Source organism: Dasypus novemcinctus, chromosome 27 (genome assembly GCF_030445035.2).
Source record: "Dasypus novemcinctus isolate mDasNov1 chromosome 27, mDasNov1.1.hap2, whole genome shotgun sequence".
In the NCBI taxonomy this organism is placed as follows: domain Eukaryota; kingdom Metazoa; phylum Chordata; class Mammalia; order Cingulata; family Dasypodidae; genus Dasypus; species Dasypus novemcinctus.
Window position 1 is genome coordinate 3,147,647 of NC_080699.1, and position 20,101 is coordinate 3,167,747.

The window sequence follows — 20,101 nt, forward strand, 5'->3', positions numbered from 1 at the left end:
GTGGCTCCTCCTCCTGCTGCGCTGACCCAGAGGCCATCGAGGGAGCCCCTAGGAAAGCCTGCGGTCATTTCCAGCATCTTCCACTGGGCTGGTGCATGTCCAGTTCTGGCTGCAGTCGCGGGAGTCATCGTCCCCGAGTTGAAGTCACGTCTCCAGCCCCGAGCCTATCAGGAATGGAGCTGCCTTTTGACCAGAGGGCTTCACTCCTGCTCCTCTTGACTATCTCAGAAACAGGACTGGGAAAGCCCTGTCATTGGGCTCCTTCGAATCACAGGAGCTCCTTGTTAAATGTCTACCTTTCCCTTTAAAAGCAAGGGTCAGGTCAGTGTAATTTGTGCAGTATTTCCTCCTCTAGAACAGTGCCAAGGCTCTCCGTAAGTGGGCACTGGCCCGGCATACGAATGAATGAATGAAAGGACGTTTTCCTTTTGAGAGCCCTAAGGAGTCCCACCGTCCAAGCCAGGCACAGTTCTTTGGGCTGCTGAGACGTGTTTGGCTCTGACCCACTTTATTTTTAAACCGTCCTCCAGTCAGCACCTTTTGGCTCACGCTCTCGTGGTCTCCGTGCTCCTTTGCGCTGACTCTGACGCTGAATAATCACTGCGCGCTAGTAGGTATCACCTCTCCCCGACTGTCCTGCTAGGGTGACCTCTGAAGACAAAGGCGGCGCAGTGAATTAGCAATCCTGCCTACTTAGCATCTCGGCGCTGGACGGCGGTTTCAGGTTTTTGGCACCCCAGCATTTTTCTTTCATTATGATTCATATGATGGGATCCCCTGAGAGCAAACACATTACCAAGGACATTTTAGAAATCACCTTTCCTGGAAAACTGTAGAATGTACATGAGGTTCTGTTCCCCTTAGAGGAGGCAAAGCTGTGCCAGGCAGCTCCGTCCAGAGGATACTGCTGATTCAGAGTCTAGAGAAGTCCATGCTTCTAAACTTTTTATTTTGGAAAATTTCAAGCATATACTAAAGTAGAAACAATAGTATAATAAGCTCCATGTACCCCATCATCCTGCTGAATCAGAAAATAAGATTGAGGGCTTAGTTTCTGATAGTATAATGTTCCGTCTTTCCTAGACTGTGGTGCATGTAGAGTAATAAGAACTCCGAAATCCGATTAGAAGGAAAATCACAACTCTGTGGCATTGTGCTAGTGTTTATTCTCATTTGACCTACGAAGAAACAGGAGCAAGGAGAGATTCGGCACCTGGCACCAGGTGACAGAGCTTGTGGTGGGACTGGGTCCACAGGCCTCTGAGCCCTGAGCCCACAGCTTCACCGTCACGCTCGGCAGCTCTCCTCTTCTTAGCACACCCGCTTCTGTCCCATTGCCTCTGACACCCGCGCATGGCCCCTTGATGGTGAATAGGCTCTTGGAAATCCTTTTTCTTCTCCAAGTTCTCCCCATCCTTTTAATCTTTACATTTCCAGTGAAGTTCGCCTACCCCATTCCCTGGAATCCAGGATGCTTGTTCTTTACGACAGTATCTAGATGGGTCTTTGGCCATTTTACTTAATTGTTATTTTTTGAACATCATTCCTCTGCCTATGATGTCTGTTTTTGCTGTTTCATCCCATATCTCTTCCCTCTTCCGGTGTAAATTTTTCAGTTTCTAACTTTTTTTCCCCTGCTTTTGACCTTTGATAATCCTTAAACCTCTTCAGTCTCATAATTAGACAACATTTTCAACGTTGGTGATATTTTCCACCACTTCACTTTGGAAGCTCACAGTCATGGCCTTAGAGGACAGAACAAATTTTACTGAATAAGAATACAGATTTTGAATATAGGTTAGAAAATGAGGCTTACCAGCTTCATGGCCTTGCCACAGTTCTCTGTATACCTTCGCTGATGCATCTGCAAGAATTAGAGTCTTCATCATATAGTTGTTATAGGAATAAGTGAGAAATTTTCTGTTTGGCCCATTGTTAAAGCCTTAGTAATGTTGGCACTGATGAAACAACGGGAGCTATTATCATTCTTCTGAAAGCACTTCTCTGTCTCTGATATCTTCAACTAGCTTCCTCCAAATGAATAGCTATATTCTACAATCACTATCCTTTTTTCCTGGTAATTGTTTCAATTTACCACTCTTTCTGGATTCAACTGCCTCTCTCCACTTCAAACCATTTTCATACCTGCATATTAACAAGTACCATCGACTCCCTTGTACTCTGGTACTCCTGACCTTCTAGGCCTAGCAAATCCTCTGTCCCTTCTGTCATCTTTCTTTTATCCTATCTTCCTTAGCATGTATCTCTTAACCTATACATCTTCAGGGAAGTCATGATTTTGCTTATTGAATCTCTACATACTAGTGCCATTTAACTTCATCTGGTCTACCACTGATGTCCACAAATCATTCATGCATTTTAATTGATCCCAAATGAATTCCCTCCAGTTTGCTATTTTTCTAAGACCCCAACATCATTTTAGTGAGACTATCAAGATATTGTATGGAGATGCCGTTCATCTCTGTGTGACTTTTCTTTGAAAGTCTAAAATCCACATGGTCACTAAGATACCAGGGGTAGAACCTCCCAGATGCTAGGTGCCATCTTTCCTTTTATGCATTTCCAAAAGCAAAGATAACAATGGCAACTACTGGTTGAAAAAAAAAGAAATTTGCAATTATTGACTGAAAGGACTCACACTATAACATACATATTGAATGCACCCAATATTGTTAGAATACTAGCTTCTGGTGATGTAGGTCTTACCAAGTGTAGACCTTCTACCCTTATGCAACAGTTATTGCTGCACAATAATCGGTGGCCCCTTATCCAATGGTCTTTCATTCGTACCTGTCTACAGAGGCATTTATAGTCCCCTCCCTTCGTTCTTCACTAGCATTTATTGAGCTGCCACTACTGTAGTCCCTGCTATTATGTTGGCTAATACAGGACATAAATTCATAAAATCTGCCCTTTCAAGGGCCTTATAACCATTATATGCTACTATCATATTTTTTCATTATAATTCATTAATATGTTTCCTTCCTTTAGCTGAAATCATGATTAGCTATGCCATCACTATCAACCCTTCCTCACTCTTCTCTGCTTTAGTAAAGAAGATGCCTAAGACAGATCTGCAGGTCTTGTGGTCTGGCTTAGTCACTTGACGGTTCTCAGCCAAGGAGCCATTTCTCTTGCATTGGAATTTAGAAGTCATACTTTCTGAAATTTGAGAATTGAGGACTAACCGAATTAATTTCTAAAGTTTGAAAATGAAGCAGTATCAAATAAATTTCAGCCATATTGTCTGGAAATGATTTAAATACTATTTTCTCATCTTTAAATTTTAGTAAAAGTTAAGTGGGAGAGAAGAGAGGGATTTTCAATGGCCTCAAGAGATTCACAAATCAGCGAAGGGGCTGTTGTGAGATGTTCTAACAAGATCACCTGCGGGAAAGCCCACTCTACAGAGGATGCTGCTCTTTATTCATGGACCAGTGAGCTGCTTGTAAAAGACTGGCTGGAAAAAAGGCTGCTTGAAAGTGAGCACTGTCTTCTGCTGACTCACCCTCGTCTTGCCCTGGGACCTCCACGTCTGCAGCTGAGAGCTTCTGAGTCTCAGATGAAAGGCCTGGCAGATGGAAGTCTAACCTTTAGAAAGGGTAGACCACAAACAGTTGGGAATTTAATCAGTTAAAAGATAAAGCCACTTACTCAGTGCTCTTTGTCCCTAAACAGAAAGATCTTTTGCAAAAGTTGTTTTTACTGTGTTTCTTTATTTACATTTAGGTTGTATCTAAAAATAAAAATAGAGAAGTCAGTGCCCCAAATGTCAGTAGAGTCTTGCCTGCAATTAGCATTGATAGATAAGTTTTCAAGAAGAAAAAGGAAAGCATCCTTATAAGATGGCTTCGTCTTGAAACCTGAAGACATTTTCCTAGCAATTTTGGTAGGAAAGTCAAGTCCCTACAATAAAAGTGCATGTTTTATAAAGTTCTTACCTTCTTGACATTTTAAAGTCTTAGAGATTAAATCCGCTTTTATTGAAGAACTTTGAGCTCCTGTTACCTTTGTATAAGGTGCTATTGAAAAGAGTCAATAAATAAATAGTATAAATTTATAATGTCTATTTCAGAGAAATACACTCTGCAGTCACTCATTCTTCCCAGTATCTTAAGTGGATCGGGTGAATTCCCAGCCTCTTAAAGACCTAGACAATTGTTAACTAAGAGGATGTTGCTGCATCTGTAAATGTCTAAATTATAGTTGAGGCAATGGGAATGAACACTGGTCCTTGGCAGGAGTAATGGGCAGTGCCCTTGGCTGGCTGGGTGTGGAAGCGCTCCCCAGGGAGGCTTCCTCTGGGTGGAGGTGGAAGTACTAAACTGTAAACACCACTGGAAGGAGAAATCCCATTGCTCTCCTCCTGTTACTTTGCACAGGGCTTTTACACATAGCAGGCATGAAGTAAATATTCGTTGATTGGATAAATGAGTGGATTAATGATTTGGAGTGCTGTCATTTTGTTTTAATTTCATGAAATTCCCTTAAGTCTGCAGTGCAATCATGGGCCAACCAGGGATAACAGCTCCATCCAGATTTTCATAGTCTTGGAAGAATAACTTGGGGCATTTTTACCCCGAGGATTCAAAGGCTTATTTCTCTAAATAAGCAACTTTTTAATTTTTCCCTACAGCAACTAAAATTGTTTTTATTTACGCATCAGGAAGCCTGGAATTTTCTGGAACGTCTTTCCTACAATCTGTTCTGTAACGAAATTCTGTTCATTTTATCTCTAAAATGTATATTATGTGTGTTTCTTCTTCAACATTCTCATTCCTGCAATATAGTATGTGATCAGTAAACATTTTGTGGATCAAGGAGTGAATGGATCAGAGAATGTCATGACCACAGTTGAGGCACTCACTGAAAGACTTGAAGAGAGGTAGCTCTCTACACATTTTCTATTTTACTATTTTGTTCTTTGTACTGGAAGATCAAGGTGGAAGAGGAGATATTCCTTTGTCATTGATTTATCTGTCCCAGCTCCCTTATGTGCCTGTTTGATATTCCCATTTGTATGTCTTATGGCCTCCTCAAACTCAACATTTTAAAGGTGATTTTACCATCTTCTTCCCTAAATCCCTCTCCTTTCTAGCTTTCCTTAGTTAACAATGCCTTTATTTTTTCAGCACTTATACCTCCAAAACTCGCAGCCAGATTTGACCACTGTTCCTAATCAAATTAATTAACATGCTTCTCACAGCCATCCTTTCCTGGCTCCTCCAGCTTCAGGTTCTGGGTCTTGATGCTTAGTTCCAGCCTGGATAATTGAAAGAGGTTCCCGTGTGCCCGCTGCCTCCTGCCTTACCTCACACTCACCCAGGCTGCAGGGCGGAGGCAGCTCCCACCACCCCAGGCCCTGTAGCATCACTGTCATAGCTTGGGCATTTAAGGGTTATCAGCTTTCTCTCTGTGTCTCCAACTACCGCTGGGAAAGTGCTTTTGGCCACATTCAAACCTTACTCTACCCTGTACCATGAGCTCCTTCAACTTCAGAGCCAAGAGCCACTTTCTGTCACCATTAATATCCTCATGCTGCCATCCAATTAAACAATTTAGTTGGGCTACTTGCAGCTGCATTACAGAAAATGCAAGTAAATACTCTGAATGCAGCCACAATTTATTGTGACACAGTTTGAGCAAGAAGCAAATAACAAGGGAAATGACTAATACTTGAATAATTTGCTGCATATACAAATAGCACAATAATTGGCTCTGAGACTGGGGGAAAAGATCATAAAAATCTCCTAGAACACTCCTAATTGTGCCCCAAATTGAAAACTAAGAGTTTATGACTGAAAAAAGAAGCATAATTCAAGAGTCTTGTCTTTTGTGGATAATGGACTTGGGAATGAGTCAAACTCTGCACATATCAGCGTTTTGGTGTTTGATAAAGGATATAGAAAACGAAGTTACTGAATTGCAACCAATTTATGATATTTATAAAGGAACATTCTCTTATTCTTCTCATATTTACAAAAGAAATTCAGCAAAACCTTTTAAAGACTCGTTTCAGAAAGCTCTGCGTGCACACTCCCTGGATGAACGTTCAGGGGTGCGTCACCCAGCATTCCTCGTATTTCTTGGCTTCCTCAAGCCGAACCACTTCAGGGGGAGAGTGGGTTTGGAGAAAAGTCTGATTTTGCTATGATTATGCATCAAAGCTACAAAAATGTATATCTACACAGAGGATCAAATTAAACTGGGAAATTACTATATTTGCACAGAACTAGATTAGTTCATTTAGATCATATTTTATTTGTAGGCTTTCCAGTGAAGAATGCAGAGGATGTCCCCACTGCTGACCCAGTGCTAATTTCAAACTCAATTCCTTATGAAACACCAGCACTAACTTTAAGGCGTATTTTCGAAACTATGCAACTATATGAATTGAAGCTAAATTCAAATGCTAGTCTAAATAGGGATTATTGAATGGATTCTAAGATAGAATCAAAAGCTTCCACCTACAGGTAAAGGGGACTAACCAAGTGGTAGAAATATATTAGGGTTTTACAAAATAAGGAAAAATCTGTTGTTTTTTAAAATAGAGGCTTCATCATGCAGGGTATTTTGTAGGAAGCAACAACAACAATCAAAAGCAGAATATTACTTTGTACAAATGTAATAAAATAACTGAAAAGAAGAATCAATACAAAGCTGATTCAGTGCCTCATTTTAGGACTTTCTTTTATGGAGTTAAAATTCCATATTGGAGATACTTTTGCTATCAATTCCAAGCCAATAACCTGTTCTCACTGTCTTTTGTAAATCCCAGCTACGTTGTAGCGCGTTGGGATAGGGGCTTGAGGTATTTAGTTAGACTGGCTGGGTTTCTCTAGCGGTCCACAGTCAATGCTGTGATTTTTCCCATTTGTTGTTTAACCAACTGCAACGAGACAGTCCTACCAAACTGTTGAAATGCCTTTTGCTAAGGGCCCTGGTGCTCTCACCTCACTTGAACATCTCGGCATTTGCCCGTGCTTGCCAGATCGAAACACTCGAACATGCTTTCCATGAGCACCCCTGCCTGCTTCCCACCTCTCTAACTGCTCCTCTGGATCGCTCTTCAGTTCCGCCTCCTGTAACTGAGATTTAAGATCTGAACTTTCTCAGGGCTCAAACCACCTTTACTTCTCTCCTAACTACATTTACCCTCTTGGCAACTCTCTTCTACTTCAATGTCTGAAGTGTCATCCATATGTCAACGTGTGTTTCCAGTTCGGCCCTCTCTTTTGAATTCCATGCCCACCTATTCACCTGGCGTTTCCATACACATGTCGAACACGGAGCTCAGACTCAACGTGTGCAAATGAAACTCATATATTATTTATCAGGTTTGCTGCGCCTCCTGTAAATGGCGCTACCACCCTTCCAGTTGTGAAAGCCAAACGCGGCACATTCATGTCTCTCACGCCCTAAGTAAGCATCAAGCAGTCTGTTCTAATTCGCAGAGAGTTCTAGAAGAGACGTGAATCTGTACTGAACCCCAGATAGTTCCCTCTTTTAACCTCTCCCTACCCTCTGGTCTAGGCCACTAGTACTTCTTCCTTGGACTTTGGCACCTTGGATTTGGGCTCTGATGGCTGAACTTGCCGCACGTATTTGAAGTTGCTAGTCTCTTGCCTGCTGAAGAGAACAGACTAATCCTACAATTCCCCTAAGAAAGACCCATCCATGGACTCTCCAGAACTCTCGGGAGGCCTCAGGTCCTGAATTCGCTTTACACGGACCGTCGCTCTCTCTAGCCTCATCTCCCCGCTTCCCTCGGTCAGGCTGCTCCGGGCACGCTAGCTTCCTCCCATGTCTCCTATTTCCTAAGCGGTGTACCGACTGCACTGGCAGGTGTGCTGTCTCCTCTACTCCACCTGAGCACCCTGCTTCCTGCCCCTCTCCTCCAGCCTCCACTCTGCCGTTTCCTGGATACTCTTGATCCTTCTTCTTTCGTCACTTCTCTGAGAAGTCCTCCAAGATTCCTGCAGGATTGGCTCTCATGGGCATTGCATGTTTCCTTTGACTGCCTCGTCTCAATTCTAATGAAACTTATCTATAGTTAATAGTTGTATAATGGCTATCTCCCTGCCAAATCTAGAGTTTGAATGCAGGACAGTGCCTGTTCTTTTCTTAGGTCAACTCCAGTGTTTAGATCAGTCTGGCAGATACTGGTTGCTCAAAGATTATTTGTTGAAAGAAATAATAATTAAATGTGTAACTAGCCTCAGGATGGGCCACCACTGGGCTTTTCATTAGGTAACTTGTTCTAGTATAAGAATTTTCCATATAAGAAGGAAGTATATATGTGTTTTATGTTATCCTTCTTTTATCTTTTTAATGCCCATGGGATTTGTATTGGTTTCTTCTTTTTCATTCTTATTAATGGTAATATGTATCTTATCTCTTTATTTCTTGGTCACTCTTACTAATATATTATAAATTTTATTAGTGTTTCAACTAACAATCTTTGAGTGGGTTTCCTCTATTGCTTATTTATTATCTTCCATTAATTTCTACTCTTATTTCTTTTCTTGTACTTTTATTTTGGTTTCATTATTAACTTGTAAATATTCAGTCATTTTTTGGCTTTTATATGTGTGTATAAAATTAAGACTATAAATATCCCCCTAAAATAGATTTTACAGTCCCAAGTTTTTATATGTTATGTTTTCACTGTCAGTGGTTCAGTTATTTCATAATTCCCATTGAAATCATTTTCTCAAATATATTATTTATTTTTTATTCTCTAATTTACTGTCAGAAAACGTAATTTTAAATCTTTTGAAAATTCCTTGACAATTCCTTTATGGCACAATGTATGGTAAGTAAATATGACACAGGCACTTGGTAAGAATAAGTAATTACAGTTGTTCGATGTAGAATTCCACATATTTCACTTTGGTCAAGTTTTCACAATATTTTTCCAGTCTCCTACATCCTCACTGATGCTTTCACCCTACTCAGTTTCTGAGAGAGTTGCGTTAAATTTTCGTTGTGTTTATTTTACCATTTACTTAAGTAAATATGTTTAGAAGCTGCATAGATGCATGCAAATATAGTTTTTAAAATGTCTTCTTAATAGATTAATTCTTTAAAATAATGAAATATGCCTTTTTGTCTAATGCTTATTGCTTTAAAGTCTGCTGTGCCTGATGTTATTACAGATAAACCTGCTTTCTTTCAGTGAGTTTTCCATACTTTTACTTTTAACCTTTCAGTGTTCTTATAAATAAGGTATATCACTTATAGTCAGCATAAAGTTAGTATTTTGTATTGAGTGACAGTATTTTTCATTTAATAGAGACTTTAGATTTATTTACATTTAATGCAATATAAACCTTTTGGTGTTGATATAACATCTTACAGTTTGTTTTCTATTGTCTTATGTTCCCTTTATTTTCCAATTAGAGTAATCTGATATTCTACACTTCTGCTATTAGCTTGTTTTTTAAAAATATTATTCCCTCTCTTCTCTTAGTTATTATCATGGCGATCATTGCATGCAGCATGACCTGGCTTTATTTTACATAAATTAGCACTTCTTCTACTTCCAGACAAAATATGGTCTTGTGAGCCTTTAACTTCATTTACCCCCTCCTAATTTTTTGCTATTATATTTGTGTATTGTAGTTCCACATAAAATTTAAATTCCACGACATTGTTTTTACTATTTTTGTCCCATCAACACTTCTTTAGTTTTCCCTGCATATTTACCTGTCCTAGTGTTCTTCAGTTCATCTGCCATGGCCACTCTTCTGCTGCCCCTCTCCTTCTCTTTCAAGTACTTGTTCATATCCTTTACGTTGCGTTTATAGGTCATGGAATTTATTAGTTTTTGTTTCCTGGAAATGCCTCTATTTCACTTATTTCTTCATGAAAAAAGCTTTGTTTTATTTCCACTTTTATTTCCAAAGAATATTTTCATAGTGTATAATTGTAGATCATCAGCACTTATCTTCCTTTATCATTTTAAGTTGGTCATTTCCTTATCTTTTGGCTTCAGGCATTTGTGTGGTAAAGTTGGCTGTTAGTCTTTCTTTTGCTTATTTAAAGAAATGCACATTTTTTTCTCAGGCTGCTTTTAAGATTTTCTATTTATTTTTTTACCAGGAGGTCCCGGGGGTTGAACCCAGTCCTCCATATGGTAAATGGGAGCTCAACTGCTTGGGCCCCAGCCGCTTGCCTACACCTCCAGCTTCGGAAGGCAGGAGCCCATCCTTGGACCACTTCTCTAATCTCTGCAGAGCAGTGATCACACATTCACTCCGCAATGTCATCCAGCCTCAAGGCTTTACCACATATATGCTCATGGTGTATTTCTAGGTCTTTATTCAGCCCAGGCCTCACCCCTGAGCTCCAGAATCAGTATAGAGAACACTGGCTGCTTGATATCTCCATCAGCCTATTAACAGGCGTTCACACTTAATACGCCCAAAGCGGACGCCCTGCTCTCCGCCCCCAGCCTCTCACATCGCCTCTATCCCCCTTTTCAGTCATTGCGATTCCAGTTGCCCTGACCCCTGGTTGTCTTTGATATTTTTCTTTTCCATATCCTATATTTAATCCATCAGCAAACTCAGTGAGAGTATGTGCATATTGGTATGCATCTATATCTATATCTACTGTAACTATCTTCTTGTCTCTATTTATGTCTTTACTTCTGTTTCCTCTACGTGGCTATGTGGGCCACTTCCCATCACCAGTACTACTACCCTGATCTTAGCACCGTTATGTATTATATCCCACTTGGCCTATTTGGATAATAATACCCTAAAGTGTGGTCCATCGAGGAGGTAAAGAGCTTATGCCACAATGTACGTGAACGACATCACTCGCCACGCCACTTAGTTGAGCGTCCTTTTTCTCTAGCAGGATTTTCTCAAGGAAGGAGTGCAGTGGTTTACATCTGGCCCAGATGTTTTATCTGGTTGCTACCCAGCATTCTGAGTATCACTGCCCTAAGTCTTCCTGCTTCTGCCCTTTCCCATGTTACTATTTTATTCGCATCACAGTAGCCAAAGCAGTCATTTTAAAGACGTAGGGGAGATGATGGCCAGCCCCCCGGAGAGTCACAGCCCACCTGAGGTAACACTGAAAATCCTCGGCTGGGCTGCGTAGCGCTGGGCCTGCTCCAGCTCTGATCTTCCCTGCTGCCCTTGCTCCTCCCATTCCGGCCACAGGACTTCGGTGACGTTTCCCTCCAGGAAAGCCTCGTCTCCAAGCCTGTTCACCTCCTGTTTGCTCTGCTTGAACACTCGCCCTCCACAGAGCTGTGAGCCTCACTGCTTTCTCAGGTCTTTGCTGCTTGTCATCTTTTCAGCAAAGCCTTCCACCAGTGCTCTAGTTTGGCCACTTTTACCTCTAGCGCTCTCTGTCCCCTTTATAGCACCATTCTGCTATCATGTTTATTCATTTTATGCCTCCTTCTAAATGAGAACACAAACCTCATGAGGGCAGGACTTTGGCTTGTCTTATGGGTGCTGTTTGAAGTGTCTAAAGTGTGGTAGGTGCTAATAAATATCTATTGAACCATTAAAAACATAGGTTATATTGCAAGTCCATATTATAGCATTTGTTATAATGTGATGATTTCATATATCTTGTCCTTAGAGTGTAAATGACTTAGCAAAAGAGAACTCTATTTTTGGTAGCGACAGTTCCTAGCTAGCACGCTCGTTAGGAGGAGGCATCGAGGAATTGGTTGCTGAATGCAAGAACCCACAGGACCTTTCACCTGCAGCTTGAAATCACTGCCACTAGGTGGAGATGTTTGATCATCAATCACTAAATATGCACGCCAAGGTCTCCAAAACACTTGAAAACCAAAATTGCATATACATAATATACGTAATTTATGTGTATAATCTATAAGATTTATATATATAAAATAGAATGCATTTTTACATAAAAAATTAACCTAAAATATTAGTAGCCAAAAAGCGTTGCATTTACAGCAGGTGGTTTGGGATATAATTTAACATTGAAAGAAAACTAAATTTTAACCATGGAGATACCTTACCACATCTAACTTCCTACAGTGTAACATTCTAGGACCTTCTGAGTGGACTTTTTACTTCCAAATTATCTCTGTTCCTTCTCTTGGAATCAGGAATCCCTAAACACATATACTCAGCTCCTGAAAGCCGGTGTCGCTTCTGGTGGGAACTTTTCTCTGGCTAAGTTTCCATTAATATTTTCTTCCTGTTTGTTTTTTTTTCAAACACTCTCATGGGCTTTACCTCCGTGTGAGTACAAGGTACCAGATCCGATTTTTATGGTGAAAATCAAGAATAATTCCCTCTGGCTCTGGCAGAAGTAAGGGAAGACTAATTCTTCTCAAATACATCCAGAATTGTCTCATTAACAAAGGCCCATTCTCTGGGGAAAACGACTTTGAGAGATTTATCCCAGTCAGGAGGAATGCAGCCCCTCTGAGCTGCTCCCAGCCTTCCTGCCTCACTAAGTGGGCAGAGCCTCCTCAGGGGACACGTATCCCAGCTCAAGAACACCGGCCAGGAGGAGGGCAGGGAAGTGGGAAAAAAGCTCTACTGAAAAACACCTGTGCCGGCCACAGCCCTTAAGGCACAGGCTCATAAAGAATGCCATGTAGTAAGACAGTAGAATGTCCCTCCTTCTCCACACCGCACCACACCAGGAACGGTCAGTACAATCACAGTGGACCGCAACTGGCAAAGGTCAAGACACAGACTCTCTCTAAAGAAGAGAATGTAGGGAAGTTCAGAAGGGGAGACAAAAACAAGGACACTAGAGGAATTTGAAGACTCTGGCACCTACAGCTTTAGTGGCCATTAAGTACCACTAAGCTCTTAGCCAGATTAATGTAAATCCTCAAGCTACAGACATGTTTAGCTCAGTCCCTGTTACCTGATGCCTCATGGTCAGCTTTCAACAAAAGCAATACTGGGCATGCCAGAGGGGCTCGGGAACAGGCTAAAGAGCACAGCAACCACAAGAAATAGACAAAATATGACACAGGTTTCGGAATTATCAGACCAGGAATTTGAAATAACTATGCTTAAAAGTCAAGTTTCTAGTGGAAAAGTAGACAAAACGCAAAAATGAATAGGTAATGTGACCAGTGGGATAGAAACTCTCAGCAAGAATCAAAAGGAAATGAAGAAATCAGAAACAATGTAATGGAAATGGAGAAGGTCTTTGATGGGCTTCTTAGTAGACTCGACAGGTCTGAGGAAGAAATTAGAGAACTTGAAGACAGGGCAAAAGGAACATCCCAAGCTGCAGTGCAAAGGGGAAAAATGAAAAAACAAACCAACAAACCAAAACAGAATAGGAATCGTCAGACATTATCAAAACACACAGCATACAAATAATTGAAATACCAAAATGAAGGAGGTGTAAAGACGTTCTCAGGCAAACAAAAACAGGAAATTCGTAGCCAACAGTCATGCCCTTCGGGACAAGAAAAATAATAGAAGTCAGAAATTGGGTCTCTATAAAGCAAGCAAAGGAGAAGTAGTAAATGAAGGTAAGACGTTTTCCTATTCTTGATGGACCTGAAACATTGTTTGCTGAAGGCAATCGTAGTAACGCTGTATGGGGTGAGTGTAGATTTTGGGTAAGTGGAATGAATGGCATGATTATCACAAGGATGGGAAGGAGGAAGGCTCTTTCCAAGATGCTCACACTACAAGTGAAGTGGTGTAGTGTCAATTGAAGGTAAATTTAGATTAGCTAAAATGTTTATTGTGTACTCCAGGGAAACTATTAAAGTGTTTAAAAGGAATTATTGATATATACATTTAAGAAAGAAGATAAAATGGAATTAAATGCTTAATTAAAAATCACAGAGGCAGAATAAGAGAGGGGAAAGAAATGAAAAACAAATGCAACAAATAAACAGTTGTAATGATGGCAGATATTAATTCATTTTTATCAATAATCACTTAAATGCAAATGATCTAAATATGGCAATTAGAAGACAGAGATTGTCAAAATGGTTTGTTAAAAGAAAGAAAACTCCAAAATCTGACTAGATGGTGTTCATAGGAAACCTACTTTAAATAAAAGACTCAGCTAGTTTAAAAGATATACCATGCTAATACTAATGAAAAGAAAGTTATAGCTTTGTTAATTTCAGACAAAGGAAATAAAAAAGAGTATAATTATAAAAGCATCAACTCTCCAATAAGACTTAGCAATTTGAAATGTTCTAAACAAAAGAACATCAAAATACATGAGAAAAAACTGATAGAACTATGAGGAGAAATAGGCAACTCCATTTTTATACCTGGAAACTTCAACAGTCTTTTGTCAATAATTGATAGATCCAGCAGGCAGAGCCTCAGTAACTATTTAGATGACCTAAAAAATGATATCAATCAGCTTGATCTAATTGATATTTATAGAATTGTCCATCTAATACCAACAGAATGCACATACTTCTCTAGCTTACATGGAACACGGTCTACTTTCTGGGCTTAAAATACACCCTAACATATTTAAAATAATATAAAACACATAAAGTATGTTCCCATTACACAATGGAATTATACTAGAAATCAATAACAGAGCTAGAAATTCTCCAAATATTTTGAACTTAAGCACACACCTCTAAATAACACAGAAGTCTCAAGAGAAATTTTAAAACGTATTTTCTAAATTAAAATAGAAATATAACTAATCAAGATTTGTGGAATGCAGCAAAATTAGTGCTTAGAGGGAAATTTATAGCATCAACTGCATATATTAAAAAAAAAAGAAAGATTTAAAATTGATAACCTAAGCTTCTACTTTAGAAACCTAGAGAAAGAAGTACAAATTAAGCCTAAAGCAAACAGAAGAAAAGAAATTGTATGAACAGCAGTTATTGGGAGAAAGCATGGTACCTAAGGTTTTGGATGAAAAACTGGAAATGTAATGAAAGAATGACTGAATAAGTAAATTTTTGAAAAATGAGAACCATAACTTGCCTTAGGGAACACTGGAATTAGGCATCATCAGTGCTTTCTCTCGTTTTCAGAGGCTTTAGTTTTGTACCTGACACACCTGCATGCTCACTTAGTGAAGACTGTGGTGGCTCACGGCTATATCTGAGAGTGGGAATAATGTTCTTCTTCAGTTCTAGGTAGGAAAATGCTAGGGAGAAGCCTCCTTGGCCTGGCACAGAACAGATGCTCACCCCGGATCCTCATTTGTGTGGAGGGAGATGAGGCAAAATAACAACGTGAGGGCCCCAGTCGGCCCCACAGGACTGGTGTGTAAATGAGGAGACATTCCCCAAGGACCCGGGGGGCAGGGGAGCTGGCCAGACAAGATAAGGAGAGGCAAAAGATGAGATTAGGGAAGCAGACTTGGCCCAGTGGTTGGGGCGTCCGCCTACCACATGGGAGGCCCGCAGTTCAAACCCCGGGTCTCCTTGACCCGTGTGGAGCTGACCATGCGCAGTGCTGATGTGCGCAAGGAGTGCCCTGCCACACAGGGGTGTCCCCCGCGTAGGGGAGCCCCACGCGCAAGGAGTGCGCCCCGTAAGGAGAGCCGCTCAGTGCGAAGGAAAGTGCAGCCTGCCCAGGAATGGCGCCGCACACACGGAGAGCTGACACAGCAAGATGATGCAACAAAAAGAAACACAGATTCCTGTGCTGCTGACAACAACAGAAGTGGACAAAGAAGATGCAGCAAATGGACACAGAGAACAGACAACTGGGGTGGGGGAGGGGGAAGGGGAAAGAAATTAAACAAAAGAAAAAAGAAGAGATTATGCGGACTTTTGGAATTTGGAAGGATTGGTGGAAAACAATGAAAATGCCTTATCAAAATCACTAAATTAGCAAATTAGCAGGTCCACAAAAATCTAAATGCCTGTTTACACCTAAAGTCCTTTTCTGAGCTAATTATTTAGGTGCAGTGTCGCAGGCCTCTTCCTGTGTTCCTGTCGTCCTGACACGCCTGTTAGTCTCAGGAATCCAGGTTCCAGGCGGGAGTCACTACTACAGCTGCAGCTCGGGACACCACCCTCTCTCCTTTAAAGGGAAAACCTCGCTGAATGGGGACTAGGTGACCAGCCGGTCTTCTCTTAAGAGTTTGAATGTGGGGACAATAGAAACGGAAGCCCAGAAGATGAAGGAAGAGTGAAGAGTGGAGAGGGGCGCCCCAATGAGAAAAGCCAGGGCACAGCAGTGTCCAGCCGGTCCTTGTTTCTGAGGTACCTCGGTGGCTTGCTGTGCGTTGCTTCCCCTAGAAAGTAGGTGTAGACTGGGCTCAGCGTGGAGGACACGTCTCAGAGGGCTTCGGAAGTGTGGGAGAGAAGGGGACACATGATGGAAGCGGGAGGAGCTGGTGCCATCGCAAGGGAGTCTTCCTCTAACCCAGGGGAGCTTTGGAACTGGGTGTAATACCTACAGAACGGGCTCTCCTTGGGAGAGGGGGCAAATCTCCACACCCCCACGACCATCAGTTGCTGGGTGAGGGCTGTCCCGAGAAGGAGGCGTGACCAGGGCGACTCTGCTGTCTCTCGCCAGGTCAGCCCCTGAAGGCAGCTGGCAGGTGTGGGCCACCGACCGGCAGCCCTGCCCGCGTCTTGGGAATACAGCTTTCCTTCCTGAAGTGGGGTCTGCAGGGCACAACACACGGAGGTAGTAAAGTTGGCCTATCTCCTAGGGTTGTCTGTAGGATTAAATGAGTGAATATGTGAGTAACAGAGCAGTGTCTGGTGTATCTGAAGCATCTGATGGAATGAAGCACATTCCGAAGCTTCTGGCAGGTTTGTTTTGACATGTTTATGGTAGTGGTTTAATCAAATGTGGTTCCTAAAAGCATCCAAAGAGTGACATATTTAGTGAGTTGAAATGTTTCCTTAATTTCATAGGGAAAAGGAATACACAGAAGTAAAAACCAAATGCTCCCCAACGTGACTGAATTGCTCCACTGCAGTCTGACACGGGAGGGCTGATCTAAGGGGCTCCCCACCCGCCTGCTCCCCAGCCACCTCCCGGCCTGTGCTCTGTGCTGCTGCCCCGTCGCTGGGGTCTGGGGAGACGGTGTTTATCTTAATATCGGTTCACGGCTGGATTCCTCTCCGTTTTCCTCCTTTTCACGGGGCTCATAGCTATGAATTTGATCGGACTCCAGATGCCGCTCTGAAATACAGTGGGGGGTCTGGCGGGGGGAGAGAGGCAGCATGTGTTGGGAGTGCGTGAGTCATTTGCTCCAATCACGTTTTATAATTCTCGAATCCAAGGCAGAAGCACTGGCCAGATGGCCTCCGAGTTCAGGTTTCCATCTCTGTATTTTTGAACTGCAGCCCAAACCGACCTGGCAGGGTTCCGAATCTCAGGGAGATGAACTTGCTTGGCTGGCCGGTGTTGGTTCAAATATTTATCTTTCACGTAGAGATGTCCCCTTCACTTCAGGCAGCTCTGTATTGATTGCAGCATCGTAGCATCTACCTGTAAAGACACACCCATTGCTACATGGCAAATGGATGGCAGAAGGTGAAAGACAATATTTTGGCTATTGCTGACTCTTCATTAAAGTCCTCTTCCCTTTTAACTTTGTGAGTTCTATTTTGATGAAGGATATTACTTTTATAAGTGTGGCTATCAGCCTTGTCTGGACATAGGGATCACCTGTGGAGTTCTTTAAAAACTAGAGCAAACTACCCACACTTACTGAGTTGATGCCACTTCAGACTGGGTTTAGCATTGCCAGTTTAAAATAGTGTCACAGATGACTCTAATGCATGGCTAGAATTTGGGGGACTTATTGTTCTTTATGGTCTGCTTTTATTTAAGATTTATTTTTATTTATTTCTCTCCCCTTCCCCCTGTTGTCTCTTCTCTGTGTGCATTCGCTGTGTGTTCTTCTGCATCTGCTTGTATTATCTGGTGGCACTGGAAAACTGCGTCTCTTTTTGTTGCCTCATCTTGCTGGGTCAACTCTCTGTGTGTGCAGTGCCATTCCTGGGTGGGCTGTGCTTTTTTTCACACATGGCAGCTCTCCTTGCAGGGCACACACCTTGGTGCGTGGGGCGCCCCTATCGGGGGCACCCCTGTGTGGCACAGCACTCCTTGTGTGCCACAGCACTGTGCATGGGCCAGCTCACCACACGGTCAGGAGGCCCTGGGGATCGAACCCTGGACACTCCACATGGTAGACGGACGCTCTACCAGTTGAGCCACGTCTGCTTCGCTATGGTCTGCTTCTTTGGGGAATAATTATGGCTTCCATTTCCTGAGTGTCAGATACCTGCCGGTCCCTTTCTGTGCAACGTTCCACTGTCAGAATCCTCACAATGGCCCTGAGAGTTATATTTTATTATTTCCACTAGTGAGCCCAGTGAGTTCACAGGACTTGCCCAAGTTCTGGCTGGGAAGCTGTGTTCCATCCATAAGTTCCGCCCTCAGAGATGCTCAGAATTCAGGAGAGAGGGCCAGAGCTCTCGGGGTCAGCCGCACCCCTGCTGCGGCACGAACCATTGATTATCATGCTTGTAAGAGGGCTATTAATATTCCCATGACAAATGTAGCACAGTAAAAATGCACAGGAAAAGGGAAAAGTAGGCTGTGCTCTATTAATTTTTACTATCGCATTTTAAGTCTGAAGCTGAGGAAATGCTGTGTTATTAGCAGACCCATTAAACAACCCAGCAAGCAGATCGAAGCCAGAGTGCCAAGACCACCGCGTCCCCTCGAACCTTTGCCCTCAGACGCTGGCAGATTTATCTCTGTCCCCGGCTGCTCAGCTCCTCGGCGTCCACTCGAGCAGTTCTCCGTGAGCCCCGTCCTCAGTCCACCTTCCTCTCGGCTACATCTTCCTTTCCGGCTGCTCCAACTTCGCGGCGCTAACGGGACACCCCAGGGCGGCGTCAGAAACCTGGTGACCCTAAACTGCTTTCTCGACAAACGTCACAATCGTGTAGATTTTCAATGGTAGGTTGTCTGTCCAACCTCTCATGACGGAGCTTTTCAATTTAAAATGCGTGTTTTCAGGTCAAGAAGCTGTTAATAATTCAATAAATAACACTATATTAAACTACTGGAGATTTGTTTCAAGGCCAGTGGCTTTGTTGTACTTATTCCCGCAGCAATCTTTGGATTATTGTGTAATTAGATTTGGTAGAGCTAGGGTGAAGGAAACGTGGGATGACACCATATTTATGTTCTGGAGTTTAAAAATATGAGCAAGGGCTCTTTGTTTTAGCTGTAACCATTTACCTAAAAAAAGGAAGATCTGGGTAAAGCGCAATGGCTTCTCCGGGCTTGGCCTCACTGATAACGAAGTCAGCGTTAATTCGCAGAATGGACAAGTGTTACCTCCTTGTAGGGGCCTTCGGAGCTGCCTACTGAGCGGATGTGTGCGAGTGCGCGAGTGTGCGAGTGTGTGAGAGTGTGAGAGTGCGCGAATGTGCAAGTGTCGTGTGTGAGTGCGTGTGGCACTTTGCCTTTCAGCCTTGAGTCAGAGCAGCTGCCACGTGCTTAAGGCTTTCTCTGACCTGGAGGTGCAGCTTGTCCAGCACAGCTGCGTTCATAGAGTGAGTGTGACCTGGAGAGGGGCTGAAGACGGTCCCTGGCTGGACGACACCAGGTACCTCGGTTACTGGATCAGAGAAGAGCCAGCCCGGGCGGAGCCCGCAGTAAACCATGTGCGTCATTGCAGAGGGCAGAGCGCAAGCTGGCTCTCCGCTGGTAGGTGGTCACAGCAAGCAGGACATAACTCACAGTCCCCAGAACTCTGAGACCCTCTGTCAGAGAGCAAGACCTGGAACCAAAAAAAGCCTTGGGAGTTCACCATTTCCTCATATTTCAGCATTCTAATAATGATACATGTGCATCTTACAGGAATCCTGTCTTAGATTCCAAAGGACTGTCAAAGTCATTTGAAACATATGATTCTAATTGGTTACGGATATAATGTATCTCCTCATCTATAAATACACAGGAGTATTTAACCTGCATTCTCACCTTTGTATTTCTTTCCTGTGTCTGCAGGGCTTTTTCTCTGCTCCAGGAAAACATTGCTCTTCGTACTGTGGGCATGTTCCTTTCTCTATACAGCTCCCCTAAAGTGTAGCCAAGGCAAATTTGAGAGTCCTTAGCTGCTTAAATTA